Genomic DNA, 18,375 nt, shown 5'->3' with positions numbered 1-18,375 from the left:
AAGAAGAGACTTAGCACCTGAACTGGAGGGGGACCAATATCCTGGTGGGCACGTTTAATAGAGCTGTTGAGGAGGGTCATCCATGGTCAAGGGGTATCTCATCCCACAGGAAACTGGTAGCGGCCTCATTATGTCAATATATACGTGGCTGAACCTGTGCTGCACTGGTTCAGTGTGGGCCCCTTGTGTGAGTCTGCACTATTCAGGACTGCCAGTTTGTGCATGTTTTGGCCGAATGGCTGATCTGCTTGCAGAGGCTGTGCCAGGCAAACGTGCTAGCCACCATCTTCACCATGGATTGTGTTGCAGGATGTGCCAGGTTGTAGATGGGATCGAATACAGCCGGGATGATGGGATGAGGATCACACAGCAGTGTCAGCTTACCTGGGCCAACAGGGACATCGTCGTCCCTGAGACCAGAGACGGCTACTCTATACGCGGGGATCTCAGCAACCTGCTACTGCACTTTTGCAAGGGCCACGTAATCAACTCCCTGTGACAGGGCGTGCACTGACTCGATCGCGGGGCATGACAGAGAACCAACTACCACATTACTTTACCCCACATTGTGCTGTATGTCTGTGGTAAATCCAGATGTGTAGGACAAGTGCATCTGTTGTCAGGCTGACCACAGATCCGAATCCTTATGGAAGGTGAAAGTCAGTGGCTTGTGATTGGTGAAGACTTTAAATTACCGACCTTCCAAAAAGTAATGGAAATGTCTTCCCACCAGGTCCAGCACCAATAGCTCTCGGTCGGAAGTGCTGTCTTTGAGCTCAGTGGGGCAGAAGTGCCTGCTGAAAAAGGCCAGGGGTTGCCACTGGCCTTCAATGAGCTGTTCCAGTTTGCCTCCTACCACTGTGCTGGAAGCATCGACGGTCAGAGCGGTAGGTGTGTTCGGTCAGGGGTGACCAGGAGAGTGGTTGTTGGCCAGCATATCATTGGGGCTCTGGAATGCCCTCTAAGACTCATCGTCCCAGGTAATGTCCTTTGACTTACCCGCCATTACCATGATGCGGGCCACTGCCAGTACGAACCTGTGGTAAAGCTTTATCATACTGTGAATTCCTTTAGCCCCTTTACTGTTTGTGACTTGGCGAAGTGCTGTACAACCTCGAACTTTTCAGAGAGGGGCTTTGCCCCATGTTTGTTTATTCTGTGTCCCAGGAAATCAATAGTTTCCAGGCCAAAATGGTACTTTGCAGGTTTAATTTTCAAGCTGAATTCACTCAACTAGATGCACAGTAGTCTCAGGTCAGTGGTGTGGTCTTTGCATTTGTGGCTAACGATGAGGATATCATCTAAATAGATGAATTCAAATGGGAGGTCCAAGCCCATTGGCTCCATCAGTCACTCAAAAGTTCGTGCTACATTTTTCAGCCTGAAGGGCATGCACAGGAATTCGAATAGGCCACAGGATGTCATAATCGCAGTCTTAGGGACTAGGGGTGAACTTGGTTTTGGTGGTACCCCCGGAAGAGGTCCATCTTGGAGAACACCCCTGGCCTGTGAAGGTTGGTGACAAAGTCTTGGATATGGTGCACGGGATATCCATCAGACATCGTGGTTTCATTGAGGTGGTGGTAGTTACCACATGGCTTTCACCCCCCCCTGCTATTTTGGGCACCATGGTAGAAGGGGGAGGCCCAGGGATTGTCGGAGTGCCGCACAATCCCCAGCTACCCCATTTTCTTAAACTCCTCCTTCGCTAGGCTGAGCTTTTCAAGAGGGAGCCGGCGAGCCCTGGCGTGGAGCGGATGGCCCTTGGTCAGAATGTGATGCCTTACCCCATGCTTTTGGCTTGGCCACAGAGAACTGTGGCGCAACTGTGGGAATTCCTCCAGGATGCGGGCAAATTCGTTGTCTGAAAGCGTTATAGAGTCAAGGTGGGGGGGGGGTGGTGGCTTGGCTTCCCTCAGAGGTAGATTTTGATAAGTTCTGGCATGCACCAAGCGCCGCCCCTTGAGGGCAAAAAGCAGGCAGTGGAAGGAAGTCAGACCCAGGAGCAGTTGCGCCACTGCAAGGGGGAAGTTCATGTAAACTGGCTGTTGCCAAAATGAAGGGGGATGGTGCGGGTCTAAAAGTGTGGTGTTAGGTGTCCACAGTGTTGGGTCCTACTATCCATTGCGGGTGTTGAGGCCTGTGAGGGGTAGGACTCTTATCTCAGCACTGGTGTCGACCAGGAAATGCCTGCTTGACAGTGAGTCCCAAACATAGAGGAGGCTATCACGTGGGCCAACTGACGCAGCCATCCATGATGATTGGCTGTAGTGTTTCCCGGGAACTCGTAGGGTGGGTAGCATCGACGGGCCCTCCACATCCCAACGCTGATGATAGCAGCAGAATTGTCCCAGGGTATTAACTTGCTTCTCTGCTGGTCTTGGCTTAGCAATCAGCTGTGGCTGGGGCTTGCGATGGCGCTGGTGCCCTTCTTTGCTCTCCAGAGCATGTCCGCCAGGGCCTCAACTCTCCAGAGGTTACTGAAGTCCTTATCCATGAGCAAGAGTCAGATATTCTTGGGTAAATGTACCAGAAAGATCTGCTTGAAGCGCAGACAATGTAAAGGATTAAACCTTGTGTTTTTTTTTTATTTTTGTTAATTTTATTACTATCCCTTTAAGGATAAATTGTTTTTGTAGTTTTACCATAGTTACTATGATGTCATATGTTGTAATATTTGGGCGAATGGGGAGCTTGCGTTCTGTCGTTGGACAACCCTGGAGGAGGCGTAAGCATCAAAATACTTTTCTTTGAATGTCGTCTTATCATCGTCTTATCATTTTATTAGTTTTAATTATTTTTTGTATCGTATGTCTTTAAATATTATTGAATGCTTTATTTACTCAAGTTATGAAAATCTTGATGCAAAGTGATGCAAAATGGTTATATCAACTAATTAAAGGCTACATAAAGCTGAAAATAAACCAGTGATAAGATTGTGATTCGGAATATCGTCGTTTACTTTTCTGTGAAGGTGACATGTTTTGAAATGGGAAAATTACTAGAAATTGAAAAGTATCATCTACAGGCAAGGTTTGTGGCCCTTGGTTAACATGAGCATCTCGCTCATTAGGGTGAACAGGGTCCTGTACCCCAATACGTCCATATCCAGCAATCGAGTGGCGCAGTCGCACTGGGGGAGCCTTAAAGTACGAGTTAAAAGCTCTTTAAAGGCCGTGTATTTGCCTTGATCTGGAGGCTGCCGTAGGAAATCTACAACCCTTGCCACTGTGTCCTGATCGAGGGTGCTCACGATGTAGAAGTAGTGTGTGTCATCAGCAGCGATATGTTAAAGCTAGAACAAAGCCTTAGCCTGCTTGAACCACATGTGTGGCTGCATCACCCAGAACACTGCGAGCCTGAGTGAGACCACATGGATGATTGCTGGCTCCACTTGGTCCATCATCTTCGGGTCAATTGCAGGATGGACCTGTCATGGTCACCATTGTAGCATTCATGCTGCGTGAGCATAGAGAAGAATGACACACACACCAAAGCCTTGAAGTCAAGACTGGTTTATTGATCTGGCTATTGCATTTATATCAGCCCCAGACACTGATGTCAGACTAAAAGGCCTCTAGTTTCCTTTTATCTGTCTCCCACCTTTCTTAAACTACGGAACCACATTTGCAACTTTCCAATCCTCTGGAATCATGCCAGAGCCTATTGATTCTGGAAAATCATCACCAATGGGTCCACAATCTCCAAAGTTACCTCTTTTAGAACTTGTGGATGCACCTCATCCATGATAAATCCATGATAAATGAATATTTATCAATCTTTAATCCATTCATCTTGCCTAGCAATATTTCTCTAGTAATCCTAACTGGATCTAATTCTACTCCCTGAAATCGGTCTGTCAGGTATATTGCTAACATCTTGCACAGTGAAGACTGATGTAAAATATTAATTAAGTGCCTCTGCCATCTCTTTATTACCCATTATAATTCCCTTGGCAACATTTTCAATTTGTCCTGTCTTTTACTCTTCATATATTTAAAAAACTCTTAGTATCCTTTTCTTATATTGTTTGCCAATCTCCTTTCATACTTCATCTTTTCTTTCATAATGTCTTTATTTCTTTCTGTTGTGAGAGAATATAGATATGTTTTTGGGAGATATATTGGGGCAGGTTTTTTAGTGTAGGTCACAAACAAACACTTTAAAACAGATCTCATTTAAAATACTGGAGCTCTGCCCATGCTAGACATATCAGCCCCACAGTTTTTGCTGAAGCTTTGGAGAGTGCCCAAGAGACTTCACTAATGGATTGTTGTTTACAAAAAGGCAACAGATAAAAGAACTTGTCAGAGCCGCAGACTGTCTGCAGAGGAACTTGATGTTCTAGGAGGGTCATGTGGTTTTGCAAGCAGAGACAATGAAACAGGTTTTCTCTCTGAGAGAGAGAGAGAGAGAGAGAGATCAGTTCTATGGTGATACAGTCAGCAGCAGCAGCAACTGGGACTGGAACAGGACAAGCTGGCAAGCTTGTGGAAAACCCCATTTGAAAGATGGGTTGTGAATGCTTAGTTCAGCCTGGTCAAAGCCCTTGTCGTTCAAATAAGAAGAGAGGACTGGCTGTCAAATGCTTCACTTGAAATAAGAGAAACAGAAAAGAACTCTATGGTGGCCTGAAAAAAAGCAGTTATCATCTGGAGAACCCTGAGGGGGCAAGTTTCTTTGGCAAGACACATCTTCCTGAGTGGTTACCATTTACCTTCCAAACACCAAAGCCTGGTGAACTTTATAAATGTTCAATTCTGTGCACAGTATTAGAATTGCCTGCAACCAGTGAACTTGGAGGAATGAGAAGTGAGACTGAACTGTGAATCCAAGAACTTTTCTGAACTTGCACACACATTACATACACGTGCACTTAGAATTAGAAGGGGGTTAAGTTAGGTTAGTTAAGTCAATAGTGATAAGTTAAAGTGTGATTTTGTTTTCATGTTTAAAGATAATTAAAAGCTATTTTTGTTTAAGTAACTATTTCTTTTGGTGAATATCTATTGCTGCTGGGTTTTGGGGTCCTCTGGGCCCCAAAAGATTACCAATCCTATGATTTCCTATGAGTTTTAGCTTCCTTGTTTGCCCTCCCTTCTACTTTTATCTTGGCCTTCACCTCTTTTGTTAGCCACATTGGTGCCATCTTTCCATTGACAAATTTCCTTTTCCTTGGAATATATCTATCTTGGATACTTTTTATTACTTGCAAAAATATCTTCCAATTCTGCTCTATTCCTCCAATTAGTTTGCTTTTCCAGTTGACTTGAGCCAGTTCTTTTCTCATGCCACCGTAATATTCTTTATTCCACTGAAAAATTGATACATCAGATAACATCTTTTCCTTTTCATATTTTAAACTAAATTCAACCATGTTATGATCGCTGCTTCCTAGAAGCTCTAATACCTTTAATTCCCTAATGAACTCAGGTTCATTGCACATCAGCCAATCCAGAACTGTGGATCCCCTGGTGGGCTTATCAACAAGCTGTTCAAAAAAGGTATACCTTTAGATTCTAACAATTCTTTCTCGACTAGGATTCAGAAATTTCCTGCCCTCCCCAATCCCCTGTCATGTTAAAAGACCCCATAATTATTTTGACATTATCTTTGTGACATGCCCTTTCTATTTCCAGCTGTAACTCATAGTCCACTTCCCGCCTGCTGTTTGGTGGACTGTTTCCTTTGGCTTGGCTTCGCGGACGAAGATTAATGGAGGGGTAATGTCCACGTCAGCTGCAGGCTCGTTTGTGGCTGACAAGTCCGATGCGGGACAGGCAGGTACGGTTGCAGCGGTTGCAAGGGAAAATTGGTTGGTTGGGGTTGGGTGTTGGGTTTTTCCTCCTTTGTCTTTTGTCAATGAGGTGGGCTCTGTGGTCTTCTTCAAAGAAGGTTGCTGCCCACCGAATTGTGAAGTGCCAAGATGCACGGTTTGAGGCGATATCAGCCCACTGGCGGTGGTCAATGTGGCGGCACCAAGAGATTTCTTTAGTCAGTCCTTGTACCTCTTCTTTGGTGCACCTCTGTCTCGGTGGCCAGTGGAGAGCTCGCCGTATAACACGATCTTGGGAAGGCGATGGTCCTCCATTCTGGAGACGTGACATAACCAGAGCAGTTGGATCTTCAGCAGCGTGGATTCGATGCTGTTGGCCTCCGCCATCTCGAGTACTTCGATGTTGCTGATGAAGTCACTCCAATGAATGTTGAGGATGGAGCGGAGACAACGCTGGTGGAAGCGTTCTAGGAGCCATAGGTGATGCCGGTAGAGGACCCATGATTTGGAGCCAAACAGGAGTGTGGGTCTAACAACGGCTCTGTATACGCTAATCTTTGTGAGGTTTTTCAGTTGGTTGTTTTTCCAGACTCTTCTGTGTAGTCTTCCAAAGGCGCTATTTGCCTTGGCGAGTCTGTTGTCTATCTTGTTGTCGATCCTTGCATCCGATGAAATGGTGCAGCCGAGATAGGTAAACTGGTTGACCGTTTTGAGTTTTGTGTGCCCGATGGAGATGTGTGGGGGCTGGTAGTCATGGTGGGGAGCTGGCTGATGGAGGACCTCAGTTTTCTTCAGGCTGACTTCCGGGCCAAACATTTTCACAGTTTCCGCAATACAGGACGTCAAGCGCTGAAGAGTTGGCTCTGAATGGGCAACTAAAGCAGCATCGTATGCAAAGAGTACTTCACGGACAAGTTGCTCTTGTGTCTTGGTATGAGCTTGCAGGCGCCTCAGATTGAAGAGACTGCCATCCGTGCGGTACCGGATGTAAACAGTGTCTTCATTGTTGAGGTCTTTCATGGCTTGTTTCAGCATCATGCTGAAGAAGATTGAAAAGAGGGTTGGTGCGAGAACGCAGCCTTAATTCACGCCATTGTTATTGGAGAAGAGTTCAGAGAGCTCATTGCTGTATCTGACCCAACCTTGTTGGTTTTCGTGCAGTTGGATAACCATGTTGAGGAACTTTGGGGGGCATCCGAGGCGCTCTAGTATTTGCCAAAGCCCTTTCCTGCTCACGGTGTCGAAGGCTTTGGTGAGGTCAACAAAGGTGATGTAGAGTCCTTTGTTTTGTTCTCTGCACTTTTCTTGGAGCTGTCTGAGGGCAAAGACCATGTCAGTAGTTCCTCTGTTTGCGCGAAAGCCGCACTGTGATTCTCTGCCAACCGCTCAGTCCAAGAATCCGTCCTGCTCCAGTTCCCTCAACAGCCCCTAAGGCTAGAGCTGGATGAGGTCCTCACCCAGGAAGAGACATATAAGGCAATTGAACAACTAAAAAGTGGCAAAGCAGCAGGTATGGATGGAATCCCCCCAGAGGTCTGGAAGGCTGGCGGCAAAACTCTGCATGCCAAACTGCATGAGTTTTTCAAGCTCTGCTGGGACCAAGGAAAGCTGCCTCAGGACCTTCGTGATGCCCTGTACAAAAACAAAGGCGAGAAATCAGACTGCTCAAACTACAGGGGAATCACGCTGCTCTCCATTGCAGGCAAAATCTTTGCTAGGATTCTCCTAAATAGAATAATAACCGTTTACAGTTCACTTGAACAACTCCACTAGCTCCTCCACAAACTCCTGAGGAAGTAGACAATTGAAAACTTTTGTGGTACACATTGAAAAATTGCTTTTTGTGCATGATGTACTCAGATATAAAACATGTGGCAGTAAATTGCTCGATGAGAACATAGCACATTACAGACCCTTCAGCCACGATATTTTATCAGCTTAGATCATTCTTAAGAGAAAGATGCGGACCAATGTTGACCCACCTAAAATCAGTCAAACTGAACAAACGGTCTGGATTTGCACCCAAATTTATAACAAAAATGTACTACTCTCCAGAGTGAAAGTACAAAACCAGGGTTGCAGAGGTCAAGAGAGAGATGGGAGTCGATCTTGGGTGTGGTGATTTCAGAAAGAAGCTGGTCAGATTGGTGTAAGGACAGCATGACATCAATAATAAATGCAAGATATGGATAGTTTCAGTATAATTATCTACACCAATTATATCTCACCCCACAGAAATTACATAGATCAAAAGTAGAAATATCAGAGATGTGTTCCAAATGTGGGACTGAGACAGGAACTTTTTTACATACTATGTGATCATGTGTGAATGTGAGGCCATTTTGGCAAGACATCACACAAAAATTAACCAGGACAACAGGACTGGCCTTCACAGGTGATCCAGAGTTATATCTACTAGGTAATTTTATGGAAGTAAGCAACAAATTGAATAAATATCACATCTCATTTATAAAAATAGCACTCGCTGTAGCAAAGAAAAGTCCGACTCCCCTCTACTTATAGCACGATGGACTGCGGAAATAAACAGCTGTAAACCTACGGAAAAAAATCACATATAACTTAAAGAATAAATATGACACTTTTGTAAATGTCTGGCAGCCATACCTGGACCATATAGGGGCCCAGATATAGTAATAAAAATATTAAAAGAACTATAAATGCAACTATTATATATATTTAAAAGTTGTTTCCCCAATTGTATTCTCTATATTTAAAAGATATTGAAGGTCTAAGGGTGTGCAGATTCGTTTGTATGGAAGACAAAGGGAGGGAAGGACTGTTTTGTTTTTTTTGTTTGTTGTTGTTTGTAAGAAAAATGTTTAATATATCGCAATATTGAAAATATATGTATTTTTTTTAAATCAAAAATAAAATATTAAAAAAAGGAATATGTAGGTTGGCACAACATGTTGGCTCAAGCGCCTGGGCTACCTTCTAATGTTCTATGTTGTAAAGATTGTTTTGCTCCATAGAAATTCCAGGCAAATATTGCCTTCTAGAGTAGACAGTCTGAATTTCCAAATTTCCATATATGCACCATCGTGAGTAAACACAGACTATGACGAAAAATCTTCAGATTATCAGGTAACATTGTGGAAAGAAGCAGTTAATGTTCTGAATTTAGGATGTATGCTAGGCCGAGAGTTAGACAAGAAAAAACATGAACCAATAGAACTCCATGCGGAAGTTTGGAGTAAATGATTGCTTATTAGCAAACTCTTCGGGTTAGAAATCACTGTGCTGGCTACAATTGTCGGACTGCATCCCAAGCATTTAAGATTGACATCCAACAATGGAAAGGTCATAGTGAATATTGTGTATGCGCTCACACAATTATGACTTGGAGACGTGATGCTTTCTCATCCTTTACTTCTAATAGACTATCCTGGCTACTGACACACAGGGTTATATATATATATATATATATATACATGGAAGGGTAACATCACGACATGGCCGTCATGAGGTCCAGCTGAGGGCGGGCTTATACCTAACACTTTCCCCCCCCCCACCCCACCGTGCAGTAAATGCTGACTGGGCCCCTTCGAATTAATAAGATTACACCAGACCCAGGAATACAAGTGAGAATTAGAATACATTTCATGAGTAATTATAATTACAAAAGGGAAAGTATTTAATAATAATAATCAGGGAACCTAGTCCTTAAAGTGGTCTTCTTTCTCTTTTGGTCTGCCTTGGCATGGTTTGCTGTGCCGGTCTTTGCTCGAGACCTGTAGATAGCCATGTTGGCAGTGGTGACTGCCCGCCTTCGCTGGCCTTCAGCAGCGACTGACCATCTTCGCTGCCCTCCTGGCTGCGTGCCTGTTACTAGACTCCTCACTGGATCCTTGGATCCACGACCATCTCTGCCCTTCCCCCTCACTCGACAGGAGGGGTGGGATAGTCGGGGCAGGCCACGGCAAGTCAGGTTCCATATCCTCCAGCTCATGAGGCAGTTCATGGACCTTAGTGTCAGTCAATGCTCATAACTGGTCAATGGGTCGCTTCCAAAATCTGTCCCCCTCTAGAATAGAGTATGAGTAGGGGCTCAATTTTTGTAAGTTTACTTCTGCCATCCATGTACCAGAACTCTCTCGCCCACTTCCAATGTTCCAATGTTCTATGTGAGGTCTGTGGCGATGCTGTTTTTTTCTAATCGGAGACCCAGATCCAGATAAACTGTGGAGAGCCTGGTCTGCAGATTGCAGCCAAACATTAGTTCTGCTGGGGTGCCTTTGTGGTAGAATGTGGCGTGTTTCTGTATCCCAGTTGGAAATCTGTGTCCAAGAGGCATTTAGATGAAGACACATTTGTCCTTTCATAATTATATATTAGCCTGTTGAAGACTGGTTAAAACCTTTTCAAGGTTTTGTAAGTGTTCACTATCATATCATCTGTCACAGTGATCGATGAATCCATCACCCAACTGAGAGTCCATGTAGTCATTTGTCCATTGTTGCTTGAAAAATCACAGCTGCTGCTGGCTGAAATTCCGTTTGGAATGTGTGTAAATAGTCCCAGATGGATATTAATTGACACATATTTCCTTGATTTTTTTTGTCCAATTCTATCTGTTAATATGCTTGTGACAAATCTAGTTTTGTGATTTTTTGCCCTCCGTTTAGTGCTTGGAACAATTCTTCTGCCTTGGGCATGGGGTGTTCGGGTATTTTGAGTGATGGATTGATGGTGACTTTGTAATCTCCACAAATGTGAATCTCACCATTTGCTTTTCGTATGGGTAAGATGGACGCTGCCTAATCACTGTATTGTATTAGTTCTAATATGCCTTTTGTGGCGGTGTGAGCAGTGGAAGAAACACAGCCACCATGTTGAGAGTCATTAATGACTGTTTTTATTCAAATTCAGCACGCCCCTTTAAGGGCAGCATGAGTTCAGTCACCTGGTACATTGTGACCTGGTACGCACTGGAAGGGATGTTGGAGTCAGAGAGAATCCTCTGACTATGCCATTTCCCCATGGCTGCCCCGCATGTGGCGATATAAGAGGGTCTGGTTCGCCATGAGGATGTGCGCCGCCACATAACCGCCCCCAGAATCAGCTACGCGTCCTGTTGCTTTGGCGGCCGGCCCAGGCGCTTGGGCACGGCCGTCTACACTGGCTGTGATGTCCAGAAGGGGTGCCTTCAGGTAGTCCAACGTAAAACGTTCCCCTCTTCCCCCAACGTCTAGGGTGAAGGTTCCGTCGGACCAATGCAAGACTTTGTATGGCCCCTCATACGGTCGCTGAAGTGGTGCACCTTGTGGTCTCCTCCGCACGAAAACGAACGGGGCTGAGTCGAGCTCTTTGGAGAGATGAAACAGCTGAGTGCCGTGGTGTGCCGGGGGTGTGGGAGCTAGCGAGGCCAGTCACCTGCGTAGGTCCACCAGCAGGTTTTTTGTCAGTGGTGGTGGTGTCAGGGTCTGGGCCCTAATCTTTTTCATCCATCCAGTCTGGTCCAAAGAGCCTGGCCATAAGTGATGCCTTCAGGTGCCTATGGAACCTCTCCACTAACCCGTTGGACTGCGGGTTGTATGCTGTGATGTGGTGGAGCTTTACCCCCAGGAGCTTCACCATTTGACTCCACAGGGCAGACATGAATTGCACCCCTCTGTTGCTAGTAATGTGCTAGTGGACTCCAAAATGGGCGATCCATTGGCAGACCAGAGTCCTGGCGCTCATCTCCGCAGAGGCCTCCTTAATCGGGACGGCCTCCGGCCAACATGTGGCCCGATCCACCACCTTGAGGAGGTAATGAGCCTCCTTGGACACTGGCAGGGGCCTGATGACATCAATGTAGATCTGTTGGAATCTGCGAACCACCGGGTCGAAGTTCTGGATTGGGGCTCGTGTGTGTACTGGACCTTGGAGGTCTGGCACCTGGTACAGTTCCTGGCCAGTTCCGCCACCTCATTCTTCAGCCCATGCCACACAAATCGCTCTGCGACCATCCACACAGTTGTCTTTACTGTTGGGTGAGCAAGGTCGTGGATCAGTCTGAAGACCTTTGTCCTCCAGTGCAGAGGGACCACCAGGCACAGCATACCTGTTGAGACATCACAGAGCAATGCATCCAGGCTGCTGGACACTGGAAGGACACTTAAATCCTTAAGTTTGAGGCCCGAGATGGCAGTCCACAAGGCCTGTGTCTCTGCATTGTTCCTCTATGCCTGAGCCAGTTGCTCGTAATCCAGGCTGGGCACGAGATTGTTGATGGCTGGACGGGAGAGTGCATCCGCCATTATATTGTCCTTGCTGGCCCTGTGTCGGATGTCGGTCATGAACTCAGACACGTACGAGAGGTGGCGCTGCTGTCTACCGGACCATCGCCAGTGCTTGAGTGAGGGGCTTGTGATCGTGAAGGATGTGAATAGCCTGCCCTCAAGGAAGTAGTGGAAATGGCGGATGGCCAAATACAGCACCAGGAACTCCCGGTCTAAAGCGTTGTATTTGAGCTCCAGCAGGCACAGCTGCTTGCTGAAAAAGGCCAGCGGGCGCCATTGTCCAGAACTTTCCCAAAAGCCCCTCCCCCTCCACTGCCGTAGCTGAGGCATCCACGAAGAGTGCCGTGTGCACCTCTGGGCACGGGTGTACCAGCAGTGTGGCACTGGCTAAAGACTCCTTTGTCGCGATGAAAGCCCTGTCCGCTTCCTCTGACCACGATAAAGTCTTTTTTTTTGAGCGCGAACAATGATGGTAAAAGTTCACCATCCCTGCGAACTCTTGGAAGCCTTTCAGGGTGGAGGTTTTTGGGGAATCGTTGAATAGCCGTTACCTTCTCTGGTGTGCCCCAAGAACTGGAGGGTCTCCTTGCCAAAATGGCATTTGGCCGCATTGACCGTGAGGCCGAAGTCCGCCAGCCAGGCAAAGAGTGTGCGGAGGTGGTCTTTGTGTTCATCGCGGTTGCGACTGGCAATGAGAATATCGTCCAGGTAAATGAACCCAAAATCCAGGTCTTTTCCAACCGCGTCAATGAGGAACTGGAACGTTTGGGCCGCGTTCTTTAGACCAAAGAGCATACACAGGAACTTGAAGAGACCAAAAAAGGTGATAATGGCTGTCTTACCCACGTCATCTGGATGAACTGGGATCTGATGGTATCCCCGCACAAGGTCCACTTTGGAAAAGACCCGTGCACTGTGGAGGTTGGTGGAGAAGTCCTGTATGTGTGGCATTGGGTACCTGTCGGGGGTGGTTGCATCATTCAACTGACAGTAGTCCCCACACGGTCTCCAGCCCCCAGACGATTTTGGGACCATATAGAGTGGTGATGCCCAGGTGCTGTCCGTGCGCCAGATGTTTCCCATTTCCTGGTGCCTGGAGAACTCCTCCTTTGCCTCTTGGAGCTTCATGAGCAGCAGCCATGTGGTCTAGCATGCAGGGGGGATCCTTTGTGGAGATGTGGTGGAAGACCCCGTGCTGGGGCAGGGCGGCATTGAACCATGGGTCTAAGATGGCGGGGAATTCGTGGAGGATCTCATCAAACTCATCCCTGGTGACGGCTACAGTGGCGATTTCAGGTCTGCGGGCTTCTGCTGTATCCAGTCAGGTGGAATGGAACGTTCAGCCGCTGACCGGCATTTTGCCCTTCATGTCAACTTTAAGTTCTGAGGAAGTCAGCCCCTAACACGCGGTGCCCACAGAGGCTACGATGAACTTCCAGTGGAACTTCTCCTTCCCAATCTGGATCTGTCCCTTGCGGGTGCCATAGGTCCTGATGGTGGAACCGTTGGCCGCCCACAGGGTTGGACCTCGAGATCAGGTGCGAGTCTCTAATGCTGTGGGGGGGAAGGACACTGAGCTTAGCCTCTGTGTCCACCAGGAATCAGTAGCCAGTGGATCTGTCCGTCACATGAAGGAGGCTGTTTGTGTGGCCAGCCGTCGCAGCCTGGTCGTTCCCATGAAACCCGCAGGGCTGGTGGCACTTACAGGCTTGCTCTCCCCAGTGCTGGTGGTAGAAACACCAGGTCGACTGGCCCTCCTATGGCTTGGTCTTGGGAGCGACTTGCGGTCGGCTGGCTCCTAGTCATGCCACCTGGTTGAGGGCTGCCTCGTTCTCCCTCTTCGTGCGCCAGAGGGCTTCCACACAGGCTGCTGCTCTCCTTGGGTTCAAGAAGTCTTCATCTGTGAGATGCAGCTGGATGTCCTCCAGCATCTGTTCCAGGAATATCTGGGGGAAGAGAAAACAAGGATTGTGGTCTTCCTCCAGGGCCAGCATTTCATCCATCAGTGCTGACGGACTACGGTCCCCAAGCCCACCTAGGTGAAGGAGCCTGGAAGTCCATTGCTGGGGAGTTAGCCCTAAAGTTCCAAGCAGCAGGTCTTTGAGGGCAGTGTACTTACCCATTGCCAGGGGGTGGTGGATGATGTCTTGGTCCAGAGCGCTCACGACATTTTAGAACATCGTGGCATCTGAGGAGATGTTGCAGAGTTGAAATTGTGCTTCCGCCTGCCAGAACCACGTTCTCAGTCAGTGGGTCCAAAAGGAGGGAAGCTTGATGGAGACAGCATTAACCTCTGCTGAATCCATGGTGTTTTGAGTCAGAAAAACATCTGGGCTCATCGGGGTCACCACTGTGGTGGTGTGAGCAGTGGAAGAAACACAGCCACCACGTTGAGGGTCATTAACGACTGTTCTTATTCAAATTCAGCACGCCCCTTTAAGGGCAGCATGAGCTCAGTCACTTGGTGCATTGTGACATCATAATCGCTGCCCAGGGTGCGCGCTGGAAGGGATGTTGGAGTCAGAGAGAATCCTCTGATGTCACCATTTCCCCATGGCTGCCCCACCACGTGGTGATACAAGCGGGGCCGTTTCACCATGAGGACGTGCACTGCCACACACTCATATTTTAGTCTGTTTAATTCAGCCTCAATTTTCCCTTTCGTAGAAAATGGGACTGTTCTGGATTTGAAGAATTTTGGTACTGCATTATCTTTTAATTGCAGTTTGGCTTGAACACCTTTGATTTTCCCCAACTCTTGTTGGAAAACTACTGTGTGGTTGTTAAAGATTTCTGGCTGGGAGGTGACAGTATGGGTTACATTTAGTATTGAACTGATTTCCAGCCAGTCTAGGGGAATGAGCTTAGCCAGTTTCTTCCAAAAGGTGCTGGTCCCTGGGTATCTACAATGTAGAGAGTGTTTTTGGTTGCTGTGGTTTGTATTGTACTTGGACCGTACATTTTCCAAACACTTTGATTTTGTCTCCTGTAACAGATCTTAGAGTTATTTCAGTTGTTTTTATCGGGAGGCATGGTAGCAAGCATTCCTTTACATGTAACAGTAGTAGGGACACCTCTTCCCCTGTGTCTAACTCCATCTTCGGGGAGTGTCCATTGATTTTTACCTGTAAAAAGATTGCTGTATTTCCTCCTTTTATTCTTCGGATGTGTAATATCTCAGGAGCTGACATTTCAGGAGCTTGAAGGTCAACCGTTGGGCTAATATCATCATCATTGCTCGGTTGCCTCTCTGCAATTGTTTTGACTTTAGCTTCCTGTTTATTTGTAGATCACCTGCGCTTTAGAAGCAGACATTTAGCTTTGATATCTCCTTTTGTTTTGCAAAATTTTGTTTCTTCAAAATTTAGAATTTTTGAAGAAACAGTTTTCTGGTTGGTGGTTGTATTTCCCACAATTGCAGCATTGTTGGCAGGAAGACCTCCTGATCAGTAGGTCTGGTCGACCCACATCCAAGTTATTATCTGCCATTTCTGAGCTGAAGACAGCCCTGTATGCATTCTGTAATATAATGTCTTCATCCACTGCTATAAATTTTTGCCTTGTTTGGCGATTTGCCAGCCCCATCACTAATCTGTTTCACAGTGCCTGATTTAGAAGCTGCTCGAAATTATAGTGTTCCACTAGTCTGCACAACAATGCCAGGTATTTACTTACTGTTTCTCCTGGTCCTTGTCTCCTTTCATAGAATTGTTCCCTTTCTGCATAACTGGTGGTTTGGGGCTTAAATGGTTCCTCAGAGCTGTGCATAATTCATTGAATGTCTTCGTCCCTGAATATTCTGAAGTCAGCAAAGTCTTAAGGAGGATGAATGTTTTGCTGCCCATTATACTGAGGAAACGGACATGTTTGCGGTTTACTGGACCTTCCACAATATTGTGGGCTTTGCAGTAGTGGTTAAACCATTCTATGTAGTTATCCCAACTTTTTTCTACTTCGTTGAATTCCTCGAACTTTCCCTCCACCTTCTTGGCATGCTTTCACCTTGATCTTTTGGCAGGAACTTGTTGGGGTTGTTAGGTAGTCATTTTCTACCCTTCTGTTGTTTTCCTTCTCACGGTTGGTGCATGGAGTATGTGTAGGGTTCGTTTTGTTCCTTGTCGCCACTGTTTGGTATGCACTCACACAATTAAGATCAGGAGTTTGGATGATCTCCCATGGGTCTCCCCCCATGTACTCCTGTTTAGTTCCATCTTAGAAAAAAAAGTACCATCAGTGGAGGTCATTCTTGGGCTGAAAGGACTTGTGCTTCAGTAGAAACTCTTAATTTTGCTCCTGAAACATATTGTTTATTGTCCGGTTGACGAGCACCAGCTGGATAATAGAAATAAAACTCCCTTTGTACTGGGGCAATTGGATGGCTTTAGCATATTCATGACAAGCTAGAGAAATATTTATTTTGATGTTTTCCTGTCATTTTATATAAATGTTATGGAGTCCAGAGGACCTCAAAACCCAGCAGTAATAGATATGCATCACAACATAGGGTTAATTCAACAAAAGTAGTTTTTAATTATAATTGAACAAAAAAACAGAATTAAACTTCAACTTATTACTATCAACATACTTAACCTACCTAACCTACTTAAATTCCCCTCCCCCCTCTAATAATAACTGCAGGTGTGTGTAATGTATATTTACATAGAAACATAGAAGATAGGAGCAGGAGTAGGTCATTCGACCCTTCGAGCCTGCTCCGCCATTCAACAAGATCATGGCTGATCTTAAAGTTCAGTACCCCGTCCCCGCCTTCTCTCCGTAACCTTTAATACCCTTATGCTGAAGAAATAGATCTAATTCCCTCTTAAATATATTTAATGAACCTGCCTCTACTGCCCTCTGTGGCAATGAATTCCACAAATTCACCACCCTCTGGGTAAAGAACATCCTCCTCATCTCGGTCCTAAATGGTTTGCCTATTATCCTCAAACCATGGCCCCGGGTTCTGGATTTTCCCATCATTGGAAACATCCCATCTGCATCCATTCTGTCCAGTCCTGCCAGAATTTTATAGGTCTCTATGAGATCCCCTCTCAATCTTCTAAACTCCTTTGGATCACAGTGCAATCTCACGGGTGGCAGGTGTCACATTTGTGGCCCGAAATGTGAAGTTAATAAAACATTAAACACAAGTTTTATCAGGTAAACTTCTCAGTGTCGTTTTATTCTTCCGTTTCCTTTGTTCTCCTGCTTGTGTTCTTATCTCTCTCTCATACCACGTGATTTCCGGTATATCTCATACATATTCATTATCATGACATCCCTCCTTTAATCAGAAATAAACTTTACCTTCACTTACCAATATCCCTCGGAAACCTACAAACATCGTAACTAATGGTAATACTATAACTCAACTACATAAAATTTACTTCCTACAGCACTCATACATGCACTTTATGATATAAGATTAAAATACTGTCCCAAAGTTCTGATTAAAACTATGGCACAAAGTCTTCGTATCGTTTGGGCGCTTTCCGGTTTCGTTTCGGCCTGCCTGTGATATTGTCGTCGCTTCTCGGTTGTTCACTCTCAGCATCGGAAATACTGCTCACCACGGCTTCCGGTGTTTCTGGCGCTCTAGTCACTTCATCAGGAGTGCTGGTAACTGCCTCTGGAACATCATCAGGTCTCTCAGTTTCAGCATCTCGTATTGGCCTTTCAACCTCTTCGCTCGATGTATCTCTGGACTGGTACCTTTTTACACCTGATACATCTCTTTTATACAGGACTCCAGTCGGAGACTTGACTGTCACCATACTGCCACTTCTGGATACGACAGTATAGGGTTGATGGTAATAAGGTGTGTCTAGCTTACCACCAGTTTCATGCCTCACTAGAACATTATCTCCTGGCATGATGTCTGAGTACTTGGCTCCACATTTAGAATCTGTGTACAGCTTTGCTGCACCTTTCTTTTCAGCATCGTGGTCCCTCATCTCCTGGTCGTCTCGGATTTCCTTTATTTCTGGCATTTTTGTGCGGATCTTTCTCCCAAAAAATGCTTCTGCAGGACTTTTTCCAGTGGTTGCATGAGGCGTTGCTCGATAGACAGCCATATAAGATAGCAATGCTTCTCGCCAATTTTGTCCTTCTGCGTGTGCAATACTCAATCGTTTTTCAATTGACTGATTTTGTCTCTCTACTTCTCCATTGGCTTGCGGCCATTTCGGAGTTACTTTATGATGGTGGATACCTGTGGTCCTCATGTATTCCGCAAATGTCTCTGAAATGAATTGTGGACCATTGTCAGAGTATAATGTAACAGGTAATCCATATCTTGCGAATATCTCTGCTAATGCTTGTATTGTTTTTTCAGTGGTTGTGGACTTCAACACC

Source organism: Narcine bancroftii, chromosome 2 (genome assembly GCF_036971445.1).
Source record: "Narcine bancroftii isolate sNarBan1 chromosome 2, sNarBan1.hap1, whole genome shotgun sequence".
NCBI classification, from domain to species: Eukaryota; Metazoa; Chordata; class Chondrichthyes; order Torpediniformes; family Narcinidae; genus Narcine; species Narcine bancroftii.
Note: the sequence above shows the minus strand (reverse complement) of the source record.